Raw genomic sequence first — 20,842 nt, 5'->3', positions numbered from 1 at the left:
TTTTCAGCAATTTGAGCTACAGGATGGGCTTGGCTTCACTCTCCACACCCATCAATGAGCCTTAGGTGCCCATGACCCTGTCGTCGGTTGACCAGTTGCCCTTCCTTGGACCACTTTTGGTAGGTACTGACCACTACATACCGAGAACACCCATTACGACCAGCCATTTTGGAGATGCTCTGACCCAGTCGTCTAGCCATCACAATTTGGTCCCTGTCAAAGTCACTCAGATCCTTACGCTTGCCCTTTTTTCCTGCTTCCAACACACCAACTTCAAGAACTGACTGTTCATTTGCTGCCTAATATATCCCACCCCTTGACAGGTGCCATTGTAACGAGATAATCAAAGTTCTTCACTTATCTGTCAGAGGCTTTAATGTTTTGGCTGATCAGTGTATATCTTTTTAAATATTCCTATCACCTCTCCCCACCTTGCTATAAAACAAAGTTAATTTATATGCTGCTGGAATTCATAGGAGCAAAAACCTTTTGGCCATTTCAGAAAATGTCTTTTTTTGTGAGATGAAAAGGTATTAGAAACAGAGACACCCGACATCAAATATTGTTGGTACACACACACACACGCACACACACACACACACACACACACACCACCACCACCACCACCACCACCCAATCTTCCCCCCGACCGAGCTGCGTTTGATGCCAGTTCTGTGATCTGGAGCTTAGCATTCACAGTGTCTCATCCTGTGAACAGATGACAAGGCGTGATAAACCACAGTGTTTACTGCGTAAGTTAACAGGAGCAATCAATAGTAACACCAGATACCTTGAATACAGAATGGCTTTGAATGGAGCAGGCACATGCCTGCCAAATAGAAGAAAGCAAAACTGCTATATCTGGGTGCCAGATTATCTCCAAAATTATTTTATTTACAAGATATTCTTATAAAGGCATTGAAATGAAGGCAATTGTGAGTGAAGAGCAATAATTTACTTGTGATGGCAATAATTTGACCCATTTAAGAGGTCATTCTCGTGTATTTCCATGCATTTCTAAATATCCCTGCAAAAATATCAAGTACTAGGGCATCCGGGTGGCGTAGCGGTCTATTCCGGTACCAACACGGGGATCGCCGGTTCGAATCCCCGTGTTACCTCCGGCTTGGTCGGGCGTCCCTACAGACACAATTGGCTGTATCTGCGGGTGGGAAGCTGGATGTCGGTATGTGTCCTAGTCGCCGCACTAGCGCCCCCTCTGGTCGGTCGGGGCGCCTGTTTGGGGGGGGGGGGGGGCTGGGGGGAATAGTGTGATCCTCCCACATGCTATGTCCCCCTGGCGAAACTCCTCACTGTCATCAGGTGAAAAGCAGCAGCTGGCGACCCCACATGTATCGGAGGAGACATGTGGTGGTCTGCAGCCCTCCCCGGATCGGCAGAGGGGGTGGAGCAGCGACCGGGATGGCTCGGAAGAGTGGGGTAATTGGCCGGATACAATTGGGGAGAAAAAGGGGGTGGAGGGGTAATAGAATAAAGGTGGTAATACAAATACAATTGGGGAGAAAAGGGGGGAACATTCCAAAAAAAGAAAAACATTTCAAGTACTTTTTTTTTGGGAAGGATCAACATCTTGCTTAAGCAACGACAATAGCAATCATGCCCATATGTTGCTGTTGTTCTGACCCAAACAGCCCCATGTTTTACTTTTATTGCTTGATATCACACAGCATTTAAAAGCAGACCCACTACCAACATCTCCACAGAAACGCACTGACAGAAAACAGTCATTACGAAGAATTTCTGTCATTTCCCTGGACTTTTAAAGAAGAATCCCTCTGTGAGGGTCCAGCTGCACACAGCCTGTTTCTGCAGCCTCATTTCTCTGACAAGAGCAGAGCAGGCCATCTGTCTTTATCTCTCTGTGGATGGGGCCCGGTGAGGAGGTGTGAAGATAAGAGCTTTTCTCTACACCTGCATCCTATCCACCCACAGCCCCTTCACCTCACCAAAGGCAGCTTTGAAGGTACAGGTTCCTGCACAGCCTGCAATATTTACCTCATCATTCATACACAGTTTAAAATGTTTCACTTTGCAAATCCACCCAACGAAGCATGTGCGACTCTTTGTGCTGTATTGTTAGATGTTGTCAAACCGCATGGCATGATAATTGACACGATAATTGACACACACACAGACAGACACACACACGCACACACACACATCCGCTTTTGTATAACAGCAACACTTCAAACGTTCAGTAGCCTAGAAATAAACGACTAGTGCAAATGTGTCCATGTCCATGTATCTTCATGTGTATATGTCACAAATCAGAGACGACCCACACGCAGAATCACTGAGCAGAGGCAGGAGTTAGGCAGAAGAGTGACTTTACTGATAAAAAAAAGGCAATACATACAATCAGTTGGGATACGAAACAGGCAGGGGACACAAACTACAATCTGACAAACAAGGGCCAACGGACCAGAATATATACCAAGGTAACAAAACAGACAAGCAAAACGTGTGGCAGAATGAGCAACTGATAGGCTGACAGATAATGCAGGGGGGGTGCCAGTGGATGGAGACAGTGTGGTGGTGGGAACATCCGGCATGTGCTGATTGGAAGATTAGCGGTGGGGTGTGTGCAGGAGAACCAGCAGGAGGGAGGGGGCTAAGAGGAGCAGGAAGCTCCAGCAGAGTCCATGACAGTATACCCACACACACACACACACACACACACACACACACACACACACACACACACACACACACACACACACACACACACACATATACACTACCGTTCAAAAGTTTGGGATCACATTGAAATGTCCATATTTTTGAAGGAAAAGCACTGTACTTTTCAATGAAGATAACTTTAAACTAGTCTTAACTTTAAAGAAATACACTCTATACATTGCTAATGTGGTAAATGACTATTCTAGCTGCAAATGTCTGGTTTTTGGTGCAATATCTACATAGGTGTATAGAGGCCAATTTCAAGCAACTATCACTCCAGTGTTCTAATGGTACAATGTGTTTGCTCATTGGCTCAGAAGGCTAATTGATGATTAGAAAACCCTTGTGCAATCATGTTCACACATCTGAAAACAGTTTAGCTCGTTACAGAAGCTACAAAACTGACCTTCCTTTGAGCAGATTGAGTTTCTGGAGCATCACATTTGTGGGGTCAATTAAACGCTCAAAATGGCCAGAAAAAGAGAACTTTCATCTGAAACTCGACAGTCTATTCTTGTTCTTAGAAATGAAGGCTATTCCATGCGAGAAATTGCTAAGAAATTGAAGATTTCCTACACCGGTGTGCACTACTCCCTTCAGAGGACAGCACAAACAGGCTCTAACCAGAGTAGAAAAAGAAGTGGGAGGCCGCGTTGCACAACTGAGCAAGAAGATAAGTACATTAGAGTCTCTAGTTTGAGAAACAGACGCCTCACAGGTCCCCAACTGGCATCTTCATTAAATAGTACCCGCAAAACACCAGTGTCAACATCTACAGTGAAGAGGCGGCTGCGGGATTCTGGGCTTCAGGGCAGAGTGGCAAAGAAAAAGCCATATCTGAGACTGACCAATAAAAGAAAAAGATTAAGATGGGCAAAAGAACACAGACATTGGACAGAGGAAGACTGGAAAAAAGTGTTGTGGACGGATGAATCCAAGTTTGAGGTGTTTGGATCACAAAGAAGAACGTTTGTGAGACGCAGAACAAATGAAAAGATGCTGGAAGAATGCCTGACGCCATCTGTTAAGCATGGGGGAGGTAATGTGATGGTCTGGGGTTGCTTTGGTGCTGGTAAGGTGGGAGATTTGTACAGGGTAAAAGGGATTCTGAATAAGGAAGGCTATCACTCCATTTTGCAACGCCATGCCATACCCAGTGGACAGCGCTTGATTGGAGCCAATTTCATCCTACAACAGGACAATGACCCTAAACACACCTCCAAATTGTGCAAGAACTATTTAGAGCAGAAGCAGGCAGCTGGTATTCTATCGGTAATGGAGTGGCCAGCGCAGTCACCAGATCTGAACCCCATTGAGCTGTTGTGGGAGCAGCTTGACCGTATGGTACGCAAGAAGTGCCCATCCAACCAATCCAACTTGTGGGAGCTGCTTCTGGAAGCGTGGGGTGCAATTTCTCCAGATTACCTCAACAAATTAACAGCTAGAATGCCAAAGGTCTGCAATGCTGTAATTGCTGCAAATGGAGGATTCTTTGACGAAAGCAAAGTTTGATGTAAAAAAAATCTTATTTCAAATACAAATCATTATTTCTAACCTTGTCAATGTCTTGACTCTATTTTCTATTCATTTCACAACATATGGTGGTGAATAAGTGTGACTTTTCATGGAAAACACAAAATTGTTTGGGTGATCCCAAACTTTTGAACGGTAGTGTATATTCAAAAAAGGACTGGTTGTTAAAATCCCTAGTGTTTGCACTGCAACAGTTTCGGTGGGAAATGAACTGGAGATTGCTGCCAAGGTGACATTGCCACCACCCCAAATCTCTCTACGCCTAGGGATGGGTATCGTTAGGATTTTATCGATACTACTACTCTTATCGGTACTGCTTATCGGTTCGGTACTTTATCGATACGCTTATCGATTCTTTTTGATTATTATGCAAGAAAAAAAGACACTTAATTAAGAACAGAATCGACATTGCTTTATTATTCTATTATATAATTTTATATAAATATAAACAAATATTATTTATTCAGCAGCAACAGCAGCAGCAATGTTTTAAATGCGTCTGAATTATAGACTTTATAATCAACATTCAACAACAACAAATAAGATAAAAAACAAAAGTAGATAAAGATAAAGAAAAATACATATATATTAAAAATAAATTTTTACGCAAAAGGCTAACGGAAGTTCAAACAAACAAGAACCTAGAACATTATCCTAACAGTTCTTCTGCAGAAAAATCAACATATCTGCCTTCTCCGGCAGGAGTCGTGATCTCTCCCGACTTATAGTGTCCCCGGCTATTAGCCTAGCTAACTCCGTATCTATGGCTTATATATTTGTAGCTAAACAATTAGCTAAGCAATTATATTTTATTTATTGGCCTATTCGTAATAGTTCGTTATTAGCCTAGCTAACTTCGTATCTATGGCTCATACGGCTTACCTGCAGTGGACGTGGATGGAACACTACGAGCAAAGCAGTCGAAAACTCCGCATTTCTGCAGATTAATACCATGTTTCGACAAAAGATGTTTCGACAGATTGCTTGTATTGCCACCCTTACTGGCAAATGATTTGTTGCACTTGTGGCAACGAGCGTTGTTGTCATCGACTTTTGAAAAATATACCCAAACTTTTGAACGTTTAGTTCTCTCCCCCATGATGAGCACTTGAGCAGAGCTGTCTGTGCGTGTGTGAGCGAGTGTGTGGAGTACAGCACAGCCCCGCCCCTCGCGCAGTAAGAGAGAGAGACAGAGAGATGGAGAAAACGGCAAACAAGATTATGTTCGCGACGTTTAAATTCCTCGAAAAACACAATTGCCACAATATAAATCTCACTCCATGATTTCTCGAGTACCTACCGACTACCGATAGCAGAACCGAAAACGTCGGATCTTAAAAATGCTCCGGTTTTTACTAATTTAGAACCGGTTCCCGTTTAGAACAGGGTTTCGGGGGGCATCCCTATCTACACCATAACTATAAATGACGGCTCCCATGTTCTCCAGTATCCTTTCAACTGTTCCCTTTTGTCCTTCTAGCAAGACGACAAGGTCAGAGTTGATGGTCTCCCACTCTATCTTCTGGCTGGACTTGGGCCACAGGATTTGAGGTTTTCTTCCTTCCATCTTCCTGTCTGTTGCTATATATATATATATATATATATATATATATATATATATACATTGTCAGGAAAAACTTTTTTCCTGTATGTGTTGATATTCCGCTCCTCATTAGTTGAGCACTTACAACACCATTGACGGTTTTGGAAAAAACACTATATCACACACACACACACACACACACACACACACACACACACACACACACACACACACACACACACACATATACACTCACTGGCCACTTTATTAGGTACACCTTGCTAGTACTGGGTTGGACCCCTTTTTGCCTTCAGAACTGCCTTAATCCTTCGTGGCATAGATTCAACAAGGTACTGGAAACATTCCTTAGAGAGTTTGGTCCATATTGACATGATAGCATCACGCAGTTGCTGCAGATTTGTCGGCTGCACATCCATGATGCAAATCTCCCGGTCCACCACATCCCAAAGGTGCTCTATTGGATTGAGATCTGGTGACTGTGGAGGCCATTTGAGTACAGTGAACTCATTGTCATGTTCAAGAAACCAGTCTGAGATGATTCGAGCTTTATGACATGGCGCGTTATCCTGCTGGAAGTAGCCATCAGAAGATGGGAACACTGTGGTCATAAAGGGATGGACATGGTCAGCAACAGTACTCAGGTAGGCTGTGGCGTTGACACGATGCTCAATTGGTACTAAGGGGCCCAAAGTGTGCCAAGGAAATATCCCCCACACCATTACACCACCACCAGCAGCCTGAACCGTTGATACAAGGCAGGATGGATCCATGCTTTCATGTTGTTGACGCCAAATTCTGACCCTACCATCTGAATGTCGCAGCAGAAATCGAGACTCATCAGACCAGGCAACGTTTTTCCAATCTTCTATTGTCCAATTTTGGTGAGCCTGTGCGAATTGTAGCCTCCGTTTCCTGTTCTTTGCTGACAGGAGTGGCACCCGAGGTGGTCTTCTGCTGCTGTAGCCCATCTGCCTCAAGGTTCGACGTGTTGTGCGTTCAGATATGCTCTTCTGCATACCTCGGTTGTAATGAGTGGTTATTTGAGTTACTGTTGCCTTTCTATCAGCTCGAACCAGTCTGGCCATTCTCCTCTGACCTCTGGCATCAACAAGGCATTTTCGCCCACAGAACTGCCGCTCACTGTATATTTTCTCTTTTTCGGACCATTCTCTGTAAACCCTAGAGATGGTTGTGCGTGAAAATCCCAGTAGATCAGCAGTTTCTGAAATACTCAGACCAGCCCGTCTGACACCAACAACCATGCCACGTTCAAAGTCACTTAAATCACCTTTCTTCCCCATTCTGATGCTCGGTTTGAACTGCAGCAGATCATCTTGACCATGTCTACATGCCTAAATGCATCGAGTTGCTGCCATGTGATTGGCTGATTAGAAATTTGTGTTAACGAGCAGTTGGACAGGTGTGCCTAATAAAGTGGTATATATACATATATATATATATATATATATATATATATATATATATATATATATACGGCGGCATGGTGGCACAGTGTTGCGCGGGCCGTCACAACAAGAAGGGTCTGGGTTCGAGCCCCAGGGTAGTCCAACCTTGGGGGTCATCCTGGGTTGTCCTCTGTGTGGAGTTTGCATGTCCTCCCCGTGTCTTCGTGGGTTTTGTCTGGGTGCTGCGGCTTCCTCCCACAGTCCAAAGACATGTAGGTCAGGTGAATCGGCCGTACTAAATTGTCCCTATGTGTGAATGTGTGTGTTGGCCCTGAGATGGCCTGGCGGCCTGTCCAGGGTGTCTCTCAGCTTGCCGCCCAGTGACTGCTGGGATAGGCTCCAGCATCCCCGCGACCCTGACAGTAGGATAAGCGGTTTAGATAATGGATGGACATTGTTACGGCTCCAGTGAGGTGTGTTGCAATTATCCTCATGAATACAAACCTAGGGTTTGTATTCACCCCCTCCCATGAATACAAACCTAGGGTTTGTATTCATGGGAGGGGGTGTTACGGCCCCAGTGCCGTGTATTGTGTACAATTACCCTCTCGTTTGTTTTATGGGAGGGGGTGTTACGGCCCTATTGCCGCGTGTCTAATTTTCCCTCTCCAGGTAATGCCCCGCCTCCTGTGGAACTGCTGATCAAACCCAGGTGACCCCCAATTGCTCATCAGCTGGGTATATACCTTGGAGAGAGACACCCAACAGTGCCAGTGGACCATTGTTGGTAACGAGAGTGAGACGGCCAGTGGGCCATTGTTGCCAACCAGAGTGCGATCTCTTGTGTCAAGACTCTATACTCCTTGAGAAGGAGGGTGAAACCTGTTAGTGTTCTTGTTTCTTTCTTTTTTATCTGAGTTTTGTTGAAGCCTGGTTAGTTATGAGTCAGCATCTTTAGTTGCCTTTTTATTCTATATTTTGGCTGAAGGTTAATATTTGTAAATAAATCTATTTGCTTTTACACCTGGTTCCGCCTCTCACCTTTCTTATTCCCCCGGGACACTTTTATTTTCTTTGTTACTTCCCCTTATCCCCTGGACCTTTAACGGGAAATGTAACAAACACACACACACACACACACACACACACACACACACATACACTACCGTTCAAAAGTTTGGGATCACCCAAACAATTTCGTGTTTTCCATGAAAAGTCACACTTATTCACCACCATATGTTGTGAAATGAATAGAAAATAGAGTCAAGACATTGACAAGGTTAGAAATAATGATTTGTATTTGAAATAAGATTTTTTTTACATCAAACTTTGCTTTCGTCAAAGAATCCTCCATTTGCAGCAATTACAGCATTGCAGACCTTTGGCATTCTAGCTGTTAATTTGTTGAGGTAATCTGGAGAAATTGCACCCCACGCTTCCAGAAGCAGCTCCCACAAGTTGGATTGGTTGGATGGGCACTTCTTTGAGCAGATTGAGTTTCTGGAGCATCACATTTGTGGGGTCAATTAAACGCTCAAAATGGCCAGAAAAAGAGAACTTTCATCTGAAACTCGACAGTCTATTCTTGTTCTTAGAAATGAAGGCTATTCCATGCGAGAAATTGCTAAGAAATTGAAGATTTCCTACACCGGTGTGTACTACTCCCTTCAGAGGACAGCACAAACAGGCTCTAACCAGAGTAGAAAAAGAAGTGGGAGGCCGCGTTGCACAACTGAGCAAGAAGATAAGTACATTAGAGTCTCTAGTTTGAGAAACAGACGCCTCACAGGTCCCCAACTGGCATCTTCATTAAATAGTACCTGTTGGAGCCTGTTTGTGCTGTCCTCTGAAGGGAGTAGTACACACCGGTGTAGGAAATCTTCAATTTCTTAGCAATTTCTCGCATGGAATAGCCTTCATTTCTAAGAACAAGAATAGACTGTCGAGTTTCAGATGAAAGTTCTCTTTTTCTGGCCATTTTGAGCGTTTAATTGACCCCACAAATGTGATGCTCCAGAAACTCAATCTGCTCAAAGAAGTGCCCATCCAACCAATCCAACTTGTGGGAGCTGCTTCTGGAAGCGTGGGGTGCAATTTCTCCAGATTACCTCAACAAATTAACAGCTAGAATGCCAAAGGTCTGCAATGCTGTAATTGCTGCAAATGGAGGATTCTTTGACGAAAGCAAAGTTTGATGTAAAAAAAATCTTATTTCAAATACAAATCATTATTTCTAACCTTGTCAATGTCTTGACTCTATTTTCTATTCATTTCACAACATATGGTGGTGAATAAGTGTGACTTTTCATGGAAAACATGAAATTGTTTGGGTGATCCCAAACTTTTGAACGGTAGTGTATATATATATATATATATATATATATATATATATATATATATATATATATATAGAGAGAGAGAGAGAGAGAGAGAGAGAGAGAGAGAGAGAGAGAGAGAGAGAGAGGGAGAGAACTTTGTTAAATGAAACACTCAACGGTAGGGAAAGTGCTCAACAAATAAGGAGCAAAACGATCCATGATGATTGATGAATGATTGCTTATAACATGAAACAGGCTTGTACTGTCTTATAAAGAATTTACTTAACTTTCTGTATATATATATATATATATATATATATATATATATATATATATATATATATATATATTTATATAGTCTTAAACAGCTTCGGCGGTCATGGAAGACGTGTGAGGAGTTCGGCGAGGCTATGGAGGACTTTTGGTTGGCCTCAAGGAAGTTCTGGCAAACCGTCCGGCGACTCAGGAAAGGGAAGCAGGGCTTAACTCAGGCTGTATTCAGTCGGGGAGGGGGACTGTTGACCTGGACTGGGGATGTTGTTGGGCGGTGGAAAGAACACTTTGAGGAGCTCCTAAACCCGGCTAACATGTCCTCAGTGGAGGACATAGAGTCTAAAGACTCAGGGGAAGCCCCACCCATCTCCCTGGCTGAGGTCTCCGAGGTCGTTAAGAAGCTCCTCGGTGGCAAGGCGCCGGGTGTGGATGAGATTCGCCCTGAGATGCTGAAGGCTCTGGACAGTGTTGGGCTGTCTTGGCTGACAAGCCTCTTTAGTGTCAAGTGGAGGTCGGGGACAGGAGTGGCAGACCGGGGTGCTGGTTGCCATATTTAAAAAGGGGGACTGGAGGGTGTGCTCTAATTATCGGAGCATCACATTGCTCAGCCTCCCTGGGAAAGTCTACTCTAGGGTGCTGGAAAGAAGGCTCCGACCGATTGTCGAACCTTGGATCCAGGAGGAACAATGCGGATTCCGTCCTGGCCGTGGAACAATGGACCAACTCTTTACCCTTGCAGAAGTGCTGAGGGGGCCATGGGTGTTTGTCCAACCAGTCTACATGTGGTTTGTGGACTTGGAAAAGGCTTACGACCGTGTACCCCAGGGCACTCTGTGGGGGGTACTGCGGGAGTATAGGGTACCGCGGCAGTTACTACAAGCCATCCGATCTTTGTATAACCAAAGTGAGAGCTGTGTCCACATTCTTGGCACAAATTCAAACATGTATTCGGTGGGTGTCGGACTCCGCGAAGGTTGTCTCTTGTCTCTGATTCTATTTGTGATATTCATGGACAGGATCTCAAGGCATAGCCAAGGTGAGGAGTGTGTCCATTTTGAGAACTTCAGGATTGCATCTCTGCTCTTTGCAGATGATGTGGTTTTGTTGGCTTCATCAGAACGCGACCTCCAGCGCACACTGGGGCGGTTTGCAGCTGAATGTGAAATGGCCAGGATAAGAGTCAGCACCTCCAAGTCTGAGACCATGGTTCTCTACCGGAAAATCTTGGATTGCTCCCTCCGGGTTGGGGATCAGTTGTTGCCTCAAGTGAAGGAGTTCAAGTATCTCGGGGTCTTGTTGACGAGTGAGGATAGGATGGAGCAGGAGATTGACAGGCGGATTGGTGCAGCATCAGCGGTAATGCGGACGTTGTACCGGACCGTTGTGGTGAAGAGGGAGCTGAGCCAGAAGGCAAAGCTCTCAATTTACCGTTCAGTCTTTGTTCCAACCCTCACCTATGGTCATGAGCTTTGGGTAGTGACCGAAAGAGTGAGATTGCGGATACAAGCGGCTGAAATGAGTTTCCTCCGTAGGGTGTCTGGGCTCAGCCTTAGTGATAGGGTGAGGAGCTCGGACATCCGGAGGGAGCTTGGAGTAGAGCCGCTTCGCCTTCGCATCAAAAGGAGCCAGTTGAGGTGGTTCGGGCATCTGTTTAGTATGCCTCCTGGGCGCCTTCCTTTGGAGGTTTTCCGGGCACGGCCTGCTGGGAGGAGAGCCCGGGGTAGACCTAGAATTCGCTGGATGGACTACATGTCCCCCAGGAGGAGCTGGAGAGCGTTGCTGGAGAGAGGGACGTCTAAAGTGCCCTACTTAGCTTGCTGCCATCGCGACCCGACCTCAGAGAAGCGGCCGAAGATGAATGAATTAATGAATGAATTAATGAATAGCATTCAATCTAAAATACCTGTGAAATAAGTGTTTGTGCCTCTCTGGTTGATCGCAACTAAGACTGCAAATATGTCTGTGTATCTTATGTAAAAGAATGATTGAAGATTCAAAGTGAAGGACAATCACTGGGGTAAACTGACTCTGCAGGACAGAAGACAGAACTTTTCCATCAAGAAAAACAGACATTTACAAAGGGTTTTCAACACTTTAAAGCTTAAATCTTGACAATTTTCATGCAAAAAAAATGTAATACCATCTTTTGCATGCCTGTTTAAGATAATAGCTAACCCATTATTATCCAAATCATAATCAGGGTTTTTTTTTTAGTTCCACATGAGTGGTTTACGTTGAACTCTCTCAGGAAATATGTAGCACAGTGTTTTGCATTTTCTCCATGGCAGAAGAAATACGTAGATGGCAGCGAGTTTAAAGAAGAAGGAAAGTTGTTGTGGCCTGACTCACTGATATAGCTAGATCAAACTCAGGATTAACCATGTATCCCCCCCCCTTTTCTCCCCAATTGGATCCGACCAATTTATCCCACTCTTCCAAGCCGTCCCGGTCGCTGCTCCACCCCCTCTGCCGATCCGGGGAGGGCTGCAGACTACCACATCCTTCCTCCGATACTTGTGGAGTTGTCAGCCGCTTCTTTTCATCTGACAGTGAGGAGTTTCGCCAGGGGGACGTAGCAGTTCCCCCTCCCCCCTGAACAGGTGCCCCGACCGACGAGGGGAGGCGCTAGTACAGTCCGCGGTGGTGTAGCGGTCTAAGCATCGGCTCGGTGTCGATGCAGTTGCCCACTGGGGACCGGGGGTCGCGCCTCGGTCTCGTCAGATCCGACTATGGCCGGACTCGATGAAGCAGCAATAATTGGCACCGCTGTCTTTGGGAAGGGGGGCGGAGTCGGCTTGTGTTCGTCACGCCAATGCGTCTCTGCGTGTGTCGGAAAAAGCAGTGGTTCGGCCTGTATTCGCCTTGTCACGGAAGTGGGGAGGCGTCTCCTTCGAAACTGCCAGCCGGAGAGATGCAGTTGACGAACGCGTGCAGTACGAGCGTGGGTGTTTGCATTAAAATAGGGAGCGATTGGCCACTAAATTGGGAGAAAGGGGGAAAATTAGAAATAAATTTAGACGGGAAAAAAGAAAAGAGGAGGCGCTAGCGCAGCGACCAGGACACATACCCACACCCGGCTTCCCACCCAAGCCAGACGTAACACGGGGATTCGGACCGGCGATCCCCGTGTTGGTAGGCAACGGAATAGACCATCACACCGCGCATTTCTGTTAAGCTATGGAGACGGTGATGAAACAATAGCGCTGATGACTGTTTCATCTCAAACGGATCTCTGGGATTTGGTTTGTTCAAACGCTGAGGCAATTTACCGTATCACTGTAGGCGTCACTAAGTTAAAGATAAACTACCACCCACAGGATCGTGGCTTTAAAGACCGTCTCCACAAAGGTTTATGCGGACAATCTTGACATCATCATCCTTAATGCTTTACGCTGTATTTATTAAAATAGCAGCAGGTGTATTCGAGGCATGGCTTTTGCAGAGGATGGAGAGGCAATTACTTTTGCAGGGCTTCCACTTCAACCCTTTCACATCTCGTTTGCCTTTCCTGCGGTTGCCCTGCACTTTGGGACATCACAACAGGTGTTTTTCCCCAGGCGTATTCAGCCCCAGTGCTCATGGCAATAATGCATTCATAATCTCTTTGTCACAGTGCATCTCTGGGTAAATGGGCTCTTCATATCTTTCTAAAGCTTCCCCGATGCCATCATACATGATTGCCCAAATACTAATGGAGCCAAGATACTTTACAGCTTGAGTACTAGCTTACTGTGATCCCATATTTGGCTGAATTTATATCCAAAGGTCACCCCTAAGGGCGTATGCATATTTTCCATTACTCATTTAATTAAGTATTTCTAGTGAAAAATATACATTTAGTTTAAGCACCACTTTAATCAGGGCCCTATGTTACACGCTTTAGTATAGTGAAAGATGTTGAAAAAAAATCAACTTCATTTAATGGTTAAGAGTGCTTTTTGAAAGAGGTCAATGATGTAGCCTCTGTTAGAGCATAAGCACTTGTACCATCATTTCGTATGATCAAGTTTTAATAAATCAGTTTTCAGACTTGGTTTGAAAAGCCTATCGACATCATGCCACAGATGATCATGTCACTGATCACCCCCCCCCCCCAAGTTGCAAAAGTACAATTGCAACCTGGGCCACTAAAACAATTTGCAATTTGGCGTAATTTTCCCTGTTGTGGGTATGGACATTACACTCACACCACTACGCATATCAAACATGAATGTGAAAAAAATGTGTCTGGGGTTTAAAGTAGTATCACATGGGCGTCTGGGTACCATAGCGATCTATTCCGTTGCCCACCAACACGGGATCGCCTGTTCGAATCCCTGTGTTGGCTGCGACTTGGTCGGGCGCCCCTACAGACGCAATCGGCTCTGTGCATAACCGTAGTCCACTGACTTCCGGTTTCTACTGCAGCAGTCATACCAGTTTCCTGTTTGTTGGCGTGTGCTGTTGCAATGGCATATTTTTCGTGACGCCTGCAAGATTTACCATAGATAAATGTCAACGACATGCACAGAATTGCCGACAAACTTTCCCCTGCACCTACCAGCAAACGGGGGCAAAGTTTCAAGTTGCACATATCAAATTACGTCCACAATTATGAGGATGAGTATCCTCACCCTCATAAATGAAGATAAAGGATGAGGATTCTCACCTACTTTTTTCCGACTGAAAAATACGAAATCCTGATTCTGTTGGAGGTCAAGCTTAATCTGCCGTCCACTTGTAACCACGGCAACTTGGCTTCTTCAGTCTCATTGCTAATGGCCCTCCTCCAAACACTGAAGATGTCAAATGCCAAGTGGGAAATTCTGGCCTGACAGTAACCCATAAGCAACCACACAAACATTCAGGGTTTGGATATTTGTGGATTAACAACTGTCAAAAATACAACAGAAAGAAAAGCGATAGAAAGTTATCGAAAGAGATTTTATTTGCCTGTCAACGTTATTAAAGTTAAAGTTGCAGGGTTGCAACTGTGCAATCTACAGTATTCCCTTTGGCTCAACCTGAGTTGAGACTAACATGTGGTAGTCCTTATTTGGCTTTGTTTCTCCCCAGAATCAGTTCTTCCAAATAAGTGACTTCACTGCAATGAAGCCTTTATTATCTCCAAGCAGCATGAAAATAGAGATCATGTATATAACAATGCCCTGAGATGTCCTGAGAATGATAACAAAGTGAACATTTCACATGTATCAAACTCTTTAATTTATTCACGAATTACCTTTTTATGTTGCAAGATTTCAATTTGCATTGCAAGACAGTGAACAGTAGACACTCGTTATGATGTTGGCGAGCCGTAACATCGAGAAGAAGAAGAAGAAAAAACCTTCTCAGGACAACAACAGCCCATCCTACTCTGCTGCTTTTCCTAAAATACCATGCCTGCTGGTGTACCTGGGGGCCTGCGTTTCTAAAATAAGTTGTTCCCTCTGCTTATGGTGGAGGTGGTGCTGTAGCATGTGATATGAACTAAAGAGGCTGTGAACCAATCATTGGTCAATATTACATCATTTAAGAAAATGTCCAAAAGCGTTGTCCCTCCATGAAATGGCTGCACGTTCTGGCCGAGTTACTGAGGTTGATGCTTAACGTACACATCGGTTTGCACCAAGAGGCCATAGGAAATATTTTCTTCCGCAGGCTTGAGAAAATCCTTTGTGCTAATTCCGGGTGATGAAATGTCGACTGCAGATATCCAAACTGTGTTTTCCACGATGTTTAACGTACTCGATGATTTTAGCCTATTTCAAAAGCGTATGGGTGCATGACCACTTTTCCGATGTATTCCTACGCAAGCTCAACCCTGTCAGCGTTGTTGTTGTGTGTAAAGTACTTTTTTGGGCTTGTTTATTTAATTATTTATTTTCCCTGGTGATTGGGTTAGATGTTTGCAAGCAATTATCTCAGCCCTACTTAGTTTATTTATTTATTTATTTTTCAAATTCCGTTTACCTTTACGGGGCTAGTGCACACTGATGATTATTTCTGTAAATCTGCAGTCAGGTACAGTAAAGACTGCAGATACAGGAAACAAATATTGCACAGATATGTTAACATACAAAAACAACAACACACAACACATTAAACCAAATACATGACTACTACACACTTCATCAAATACTGCAATGGATAAAACAAGCTTTTGCGGTGCCTGTAGTGAGCAGGTTTTGATATGTAATGAGCGCGCGTGCGCGAGTGTTGAGACTTGAAGATATGCCCAGTAAAAGGTGAACGTTATGCCTTGGTCTCCGGTCCATTCATTACTAATATAAGTACTATAAAGTACAAGACAGTGCCTCCTAAGTTACGAGCTGGGGTAAAGGGAGCAAAACGTACAAATCATTTGCAAAGTGTTTCGTCTATAGTGCACCGGGTTCATTGTTTGTATTCATTCGTTGTCTAACTTGTGGAAATTGTCTTTGGCCCAGCAAGTTGACAGGAACATTAAGAGGCAAGGAGAAAAAAAAAGAGGCAAGAAAACATCACAAAGGCGTCACATGGTCTCATGACCTCAAGTGCAAAACAAAGCGATGCAATGTCCTCTTGATGAAGCAGTAGGCCTACAGCCACGGCACCATGCAGACTTGGGCGATGAGAGAGGGGGGGGGCTGTACAGAGACTTCTCCCCATAAGTGTCTTCTGCCCCGCCACCCATCCTCCATCATGCCCCCCTCCCCCCACGCCGCCCCTGCGCCTGCCTTTGTTCGCATCACAACAATCCTCGAACAGATGGCGCTCTGCTTGGCCGAGAATGATTGACACCAGCTCCCAGCCAATAGCGTGGTGAGGAATCAGCTGACTGGTCTGGACAGCGCCAGGTGTTGTTATCTTTTCTTTTCTTTTTTTTTCCTCCCCCAAAGGAGGAGCGGTGGGGGCGAGGAGTAATATCTGTACAACCAGTCCATGAATTGCAGGTGCCGTGTGGGTCGTCTCTGCAGACCGCTGAGGCGTCTTTGGATTCACGTCTGAGCGGATAACAGCAACCCTGTAAAGGAACCACTGGACGAGTCCTTAGAAATAAAGGAAGACAGCTTTCGCGGAAAACAAATTGATGAAGCCGTTAATACGACGCAGAAATATTGATCTTATTCGTTCTTATCTGTTGACGAGGAAGCTGTTTGCGTGGAACTGGTTAAATAGTAAAATAACCGGTGCGTTTGAGAAAACCAGACTGGCATGCCAACAAGGTGAGCTCCCCGGTACACCCCTTCAGTTTCATTACGGGGTGTGTTTGTTTGTTGCAAAGTAGAAACGGGTGCATCCATCGGTTGGGACTGTTTTCATGTGTTATGATTTATTTGATAAGCTGATCAGCCGAGTCCTCAGTTATGCTTTACCTCGAAACCACCCAGGATGTTTAAACGAGTTGTGTAAGATCATGTGTTCCGTTTTATTCCGTCTTCTCTTCATAAAACCTTTGCAAGGGCGCAGGACTGATAACAACTCAAGGACGAAACCAAATTATTTGTGAACGCAGCTCGGGTCAAGCTATGGGGGGGGGGGGGAAGCCATGTGTCGGTGTTTTCATTCACAATTGAATAGTGAAATATCCAACTAGTACAGCAAAACAACGAGGTTTCCTAAGCAGAACCCATCCCCCCCCCCGGTTTATGCGTCGAGTGATATTGTACACGAAACAAACTTTGATCTTCCTGCGGCACCTGCATGATATGCGCAGCGTTGTGCGCAAATGTGATTTGCATACTAATGTTAAAAGTATGTCGCCAGATGTCTCGGGCTCCCTCATCGGTAGCATCGGCAGGCTCGTTCACTCTTATTCATGCCTCCTTGTTGGATGTACGTGAGAATGAGGTTGTAAGGTAGGGGGTCTATTGTGACTTGGGGACGCTTCTGTTGCTGCAGCTGTTGCGCCTCGAGGCTATGACGTGCACTTTACTGGCGATTTACATCGCCCACTTTGGAGTGTAAAACATAGACAAAGGTCTGGTAAAAGTCTGGTTTCTAAATATATTCATTTGGCAATTTGACTGTAGTATGTTTTGGTGCTCTTTCCCCCCCCCCTCACCCCCCATGCAGTAACACTGCATGTCAGCATCATCCAACGAGTCTCTTTTATTTTCCAGTATGCTTTAGGTCAAGTAGAAGTGTTGCCATACTACGTACATCCTTGTCCATTTTAAAAATGTAATGATATATGAATATAGATATATTAATTATTCTGAAGAATTCATATTCTAAATTTCCCACTTGATGGGAAAAGAGGAAATCCGCAAAACAATTCTTATTTTAAATGTAAATTAAATTTTCATGCCATCAGATGTTATGCATTTACAAAAAGCGCGGCACATTTCATTCTTTTCTTTTTTCTTTGAGAGAGAATTTTCTTGCCTGAAACTTAATGCTGCCGTTTTGCTGTAGGCCTCTAATGAACACACACACACACACACACACACACACACACACACACACACACACACACACACATATATATAGCGAGCAATGAGCAATGCTATTCATATACCAAAGCCCAAAAGTTGGGGTCGTGAGAATAAAGTGAGACAAAGGCCTGTTTACATTGTGTGTGTGTGTGTGTGTGTCTATTAGGCAGGGTTATAAGGAATCAGTGGAGGCCTTCAAGACCCTCCCCCCACGGAGAAGTGTGTTCCCGAGGGTTTAGGGTGAAGGTGGGGTGAGGGGTAGCAGGGCATTGAGGAGAGAGTCTGAGCACAACCGTATGCCATTATTCTTGTAAGAAGGGCTAACACGTTCGTCTTTTGCACCGTGGGTTAAGTGTGGAAAAGACTGAGCAGTGCTTCGTTTTATCCTGCCCCCAGCCTCAGCGTGGTAGCTATAACTGGGCTGGGGGCTGTAAACACCAGTAGGTCTGCAGCGGTCCAAATGTTTCAGGTCACGGCAGAGAAGCTTGCATAATAAAGCTATGTGCTTTGTTATGATGTTGTTTTGTCTTGGGTCAGGTTGCAGACAATAGACTTTTAGAGATTGATAATCCACGTTTCATTTTTATTATCCAGTGGTCAGCAGGTAGAAGAAATGATGACCTCCATAGTTTTCCAGAGAGATCTCGCTCATTATTGTTTGGGAGGTGAGGCTGGTGATACTGCTTATTCCATAAATGAACACAGTGCAGTTTAATTAAGCTGTGCAACAAAAAAAAATCAAAAAGCAGATTTGCTGTGAATAAAGTGTTGAACGCTTAAAAATTGTGGCTCATTAACATTAGAGTTTACCAAATGGCATTGTGTGTCAACTTCACATAGTAAAAACCCATGCCGTGTTAAAGATTTCAGAGTTAAATCCATCTGCAAATAGGTCCTGAAAACTTGGAAAGTGATGCCGCATCTGACTGAAACAGAGTAATCTAGCTGTTTTCAATGAAAGATATCAACAAATGTCAAAAGTTTTCTTCTTTGCAATTTTGTGTAGTGTGGGTTTTGCAAATATAGGCATTGCATGATGAGAGCCATCAGCCATGGCTAAACTATTGCACTTTTTTTAAACAAACTGGGGTTGGGTAATTGCATCTTGTAAACAACTTTCTGCTACCAGAGACTAGAAAGTGGTTGTAGAGTTGAAAACGTGAGTGTGAAGTGGTAGAAGCTTAGCAGCACCCCATAAGGAAGGCGACAGAAATGAAACGGATGATTCATTCATTCATTCATCAGCCACTTCTCCGGGGTCGGGTCATGGTGGCAGCAAGCTAAGTAGGGCACTCCAGACGTCCCTCTCCCCAGCAACACCCTCTAGCTCCTCCTGGGGTATCCCAAGGTGTTCCCAGGCCAGATTGGACATATAGTTCCTCCAGCGAGTTCTGGGTCTACCCCGGGGTCTCCTCCCAGTTGGCTGTGCCCGGTAAACCTCCAAAGGAAGGCACTCAGGAGGCATCCTAATCAGATGCCCGAACCACCTCAACTGGCAACTTTCAACGCGAAGGAGAAGCGGCTCTACTCCAAGCTCCCTCCATGAAAGGGATGAGTAATATCAAAATGTGTGATGTAAAACTGTCCCTAGTTTGACTTGAACTTGATTCCTTATGGTGGAAATACCCGGTACCCAAGGTTCTGCTTTTAACCACAGTCAATACAATATATATAGTATTTCCAAAAAGCCCACAGAGCCAGAAAATTGTGTTTTTCACTGGATTGGGCCTTTAATGAAGATGAAGAGTCCTATTCATCTCAGACGTGGAAAAAAAAGAAGAAAAGTGAAAAGTTACTTATATAACACAGTGCCTTAAAGCAATTCATACACAAGCATGTATTTGTTTGCACATTATCAGAATCATGTTTATTGGCCATGTAGGTTTGCACATACATGGAATTTGACTCTGGTTTCGTGGCTATGTACTTAACATAGAATAACAACATTACAACACAACAATCTTCAGATATATATACACAAGGATTTACTATATACAGCAAAATAAGAGGTGATAAAGTACAATGGTGCAGAGAATATATCAGAGATGCTGAAATAGATGTTAGCAGGTTACTTGCATACATGCCTGAGATAGATGTACATGACAGAGCGTACCAGTATATGTACAATGTACTGTACAGTATATACAAAGTGGTTGGATTTATTTGACAGTGTTAAGCGTTCATTTGAATGACAGCCCGCAGAAATGATCAAACACACATTAACACACACGCATGTCTTGTGTTCACATGACTACCTGGCACGGGTCTATATGACCTGCTAGTCTCCCACAGGAGGATGTAACTTTATTTTAATGCTGTTGCAAAATTAGATATCTTTATCACGTGATTTGTAAGAAATAACATTTTCTGTTTTCGATTTAAAAATGTGTGGGCTGCCCACCCACATTATTTTATTTGTACTATTCGTATTTTAATCAAACACCTAAGATGGTTGCAAAACTGGGGATTAAGAGCAAAACATGTTTTAACATATTTCCCTCTTTGGCGTAAGAGGGAAGTATGTTTTAGCAAGTGTCTTGATGCATGCTTAAATAATCCAGGTAAAAAAAAATCAAAGAAGGTAGAATCAGTTCATCTGGATATCTAGATGAACTGATTCAACCTTCTTTGAATGTTTTAGCAAGGTCT

This window comes from Lampris incognitus, chromosome 2 (genome assembly GCF_029633865.1).
Source record: "Lampris incognitus isolate fLamInc1 chromosome 2, fLamInc1.hap2, whole genome shotgun sequence".
NCBI lineage: Eukaryota > Metazoa > Chordata > Actinopteri > Lampriformes > Lampridae > Lampris > Lampris incognitus.
This window is presented reverse-complemented; position numbering follows the sequence as displayed.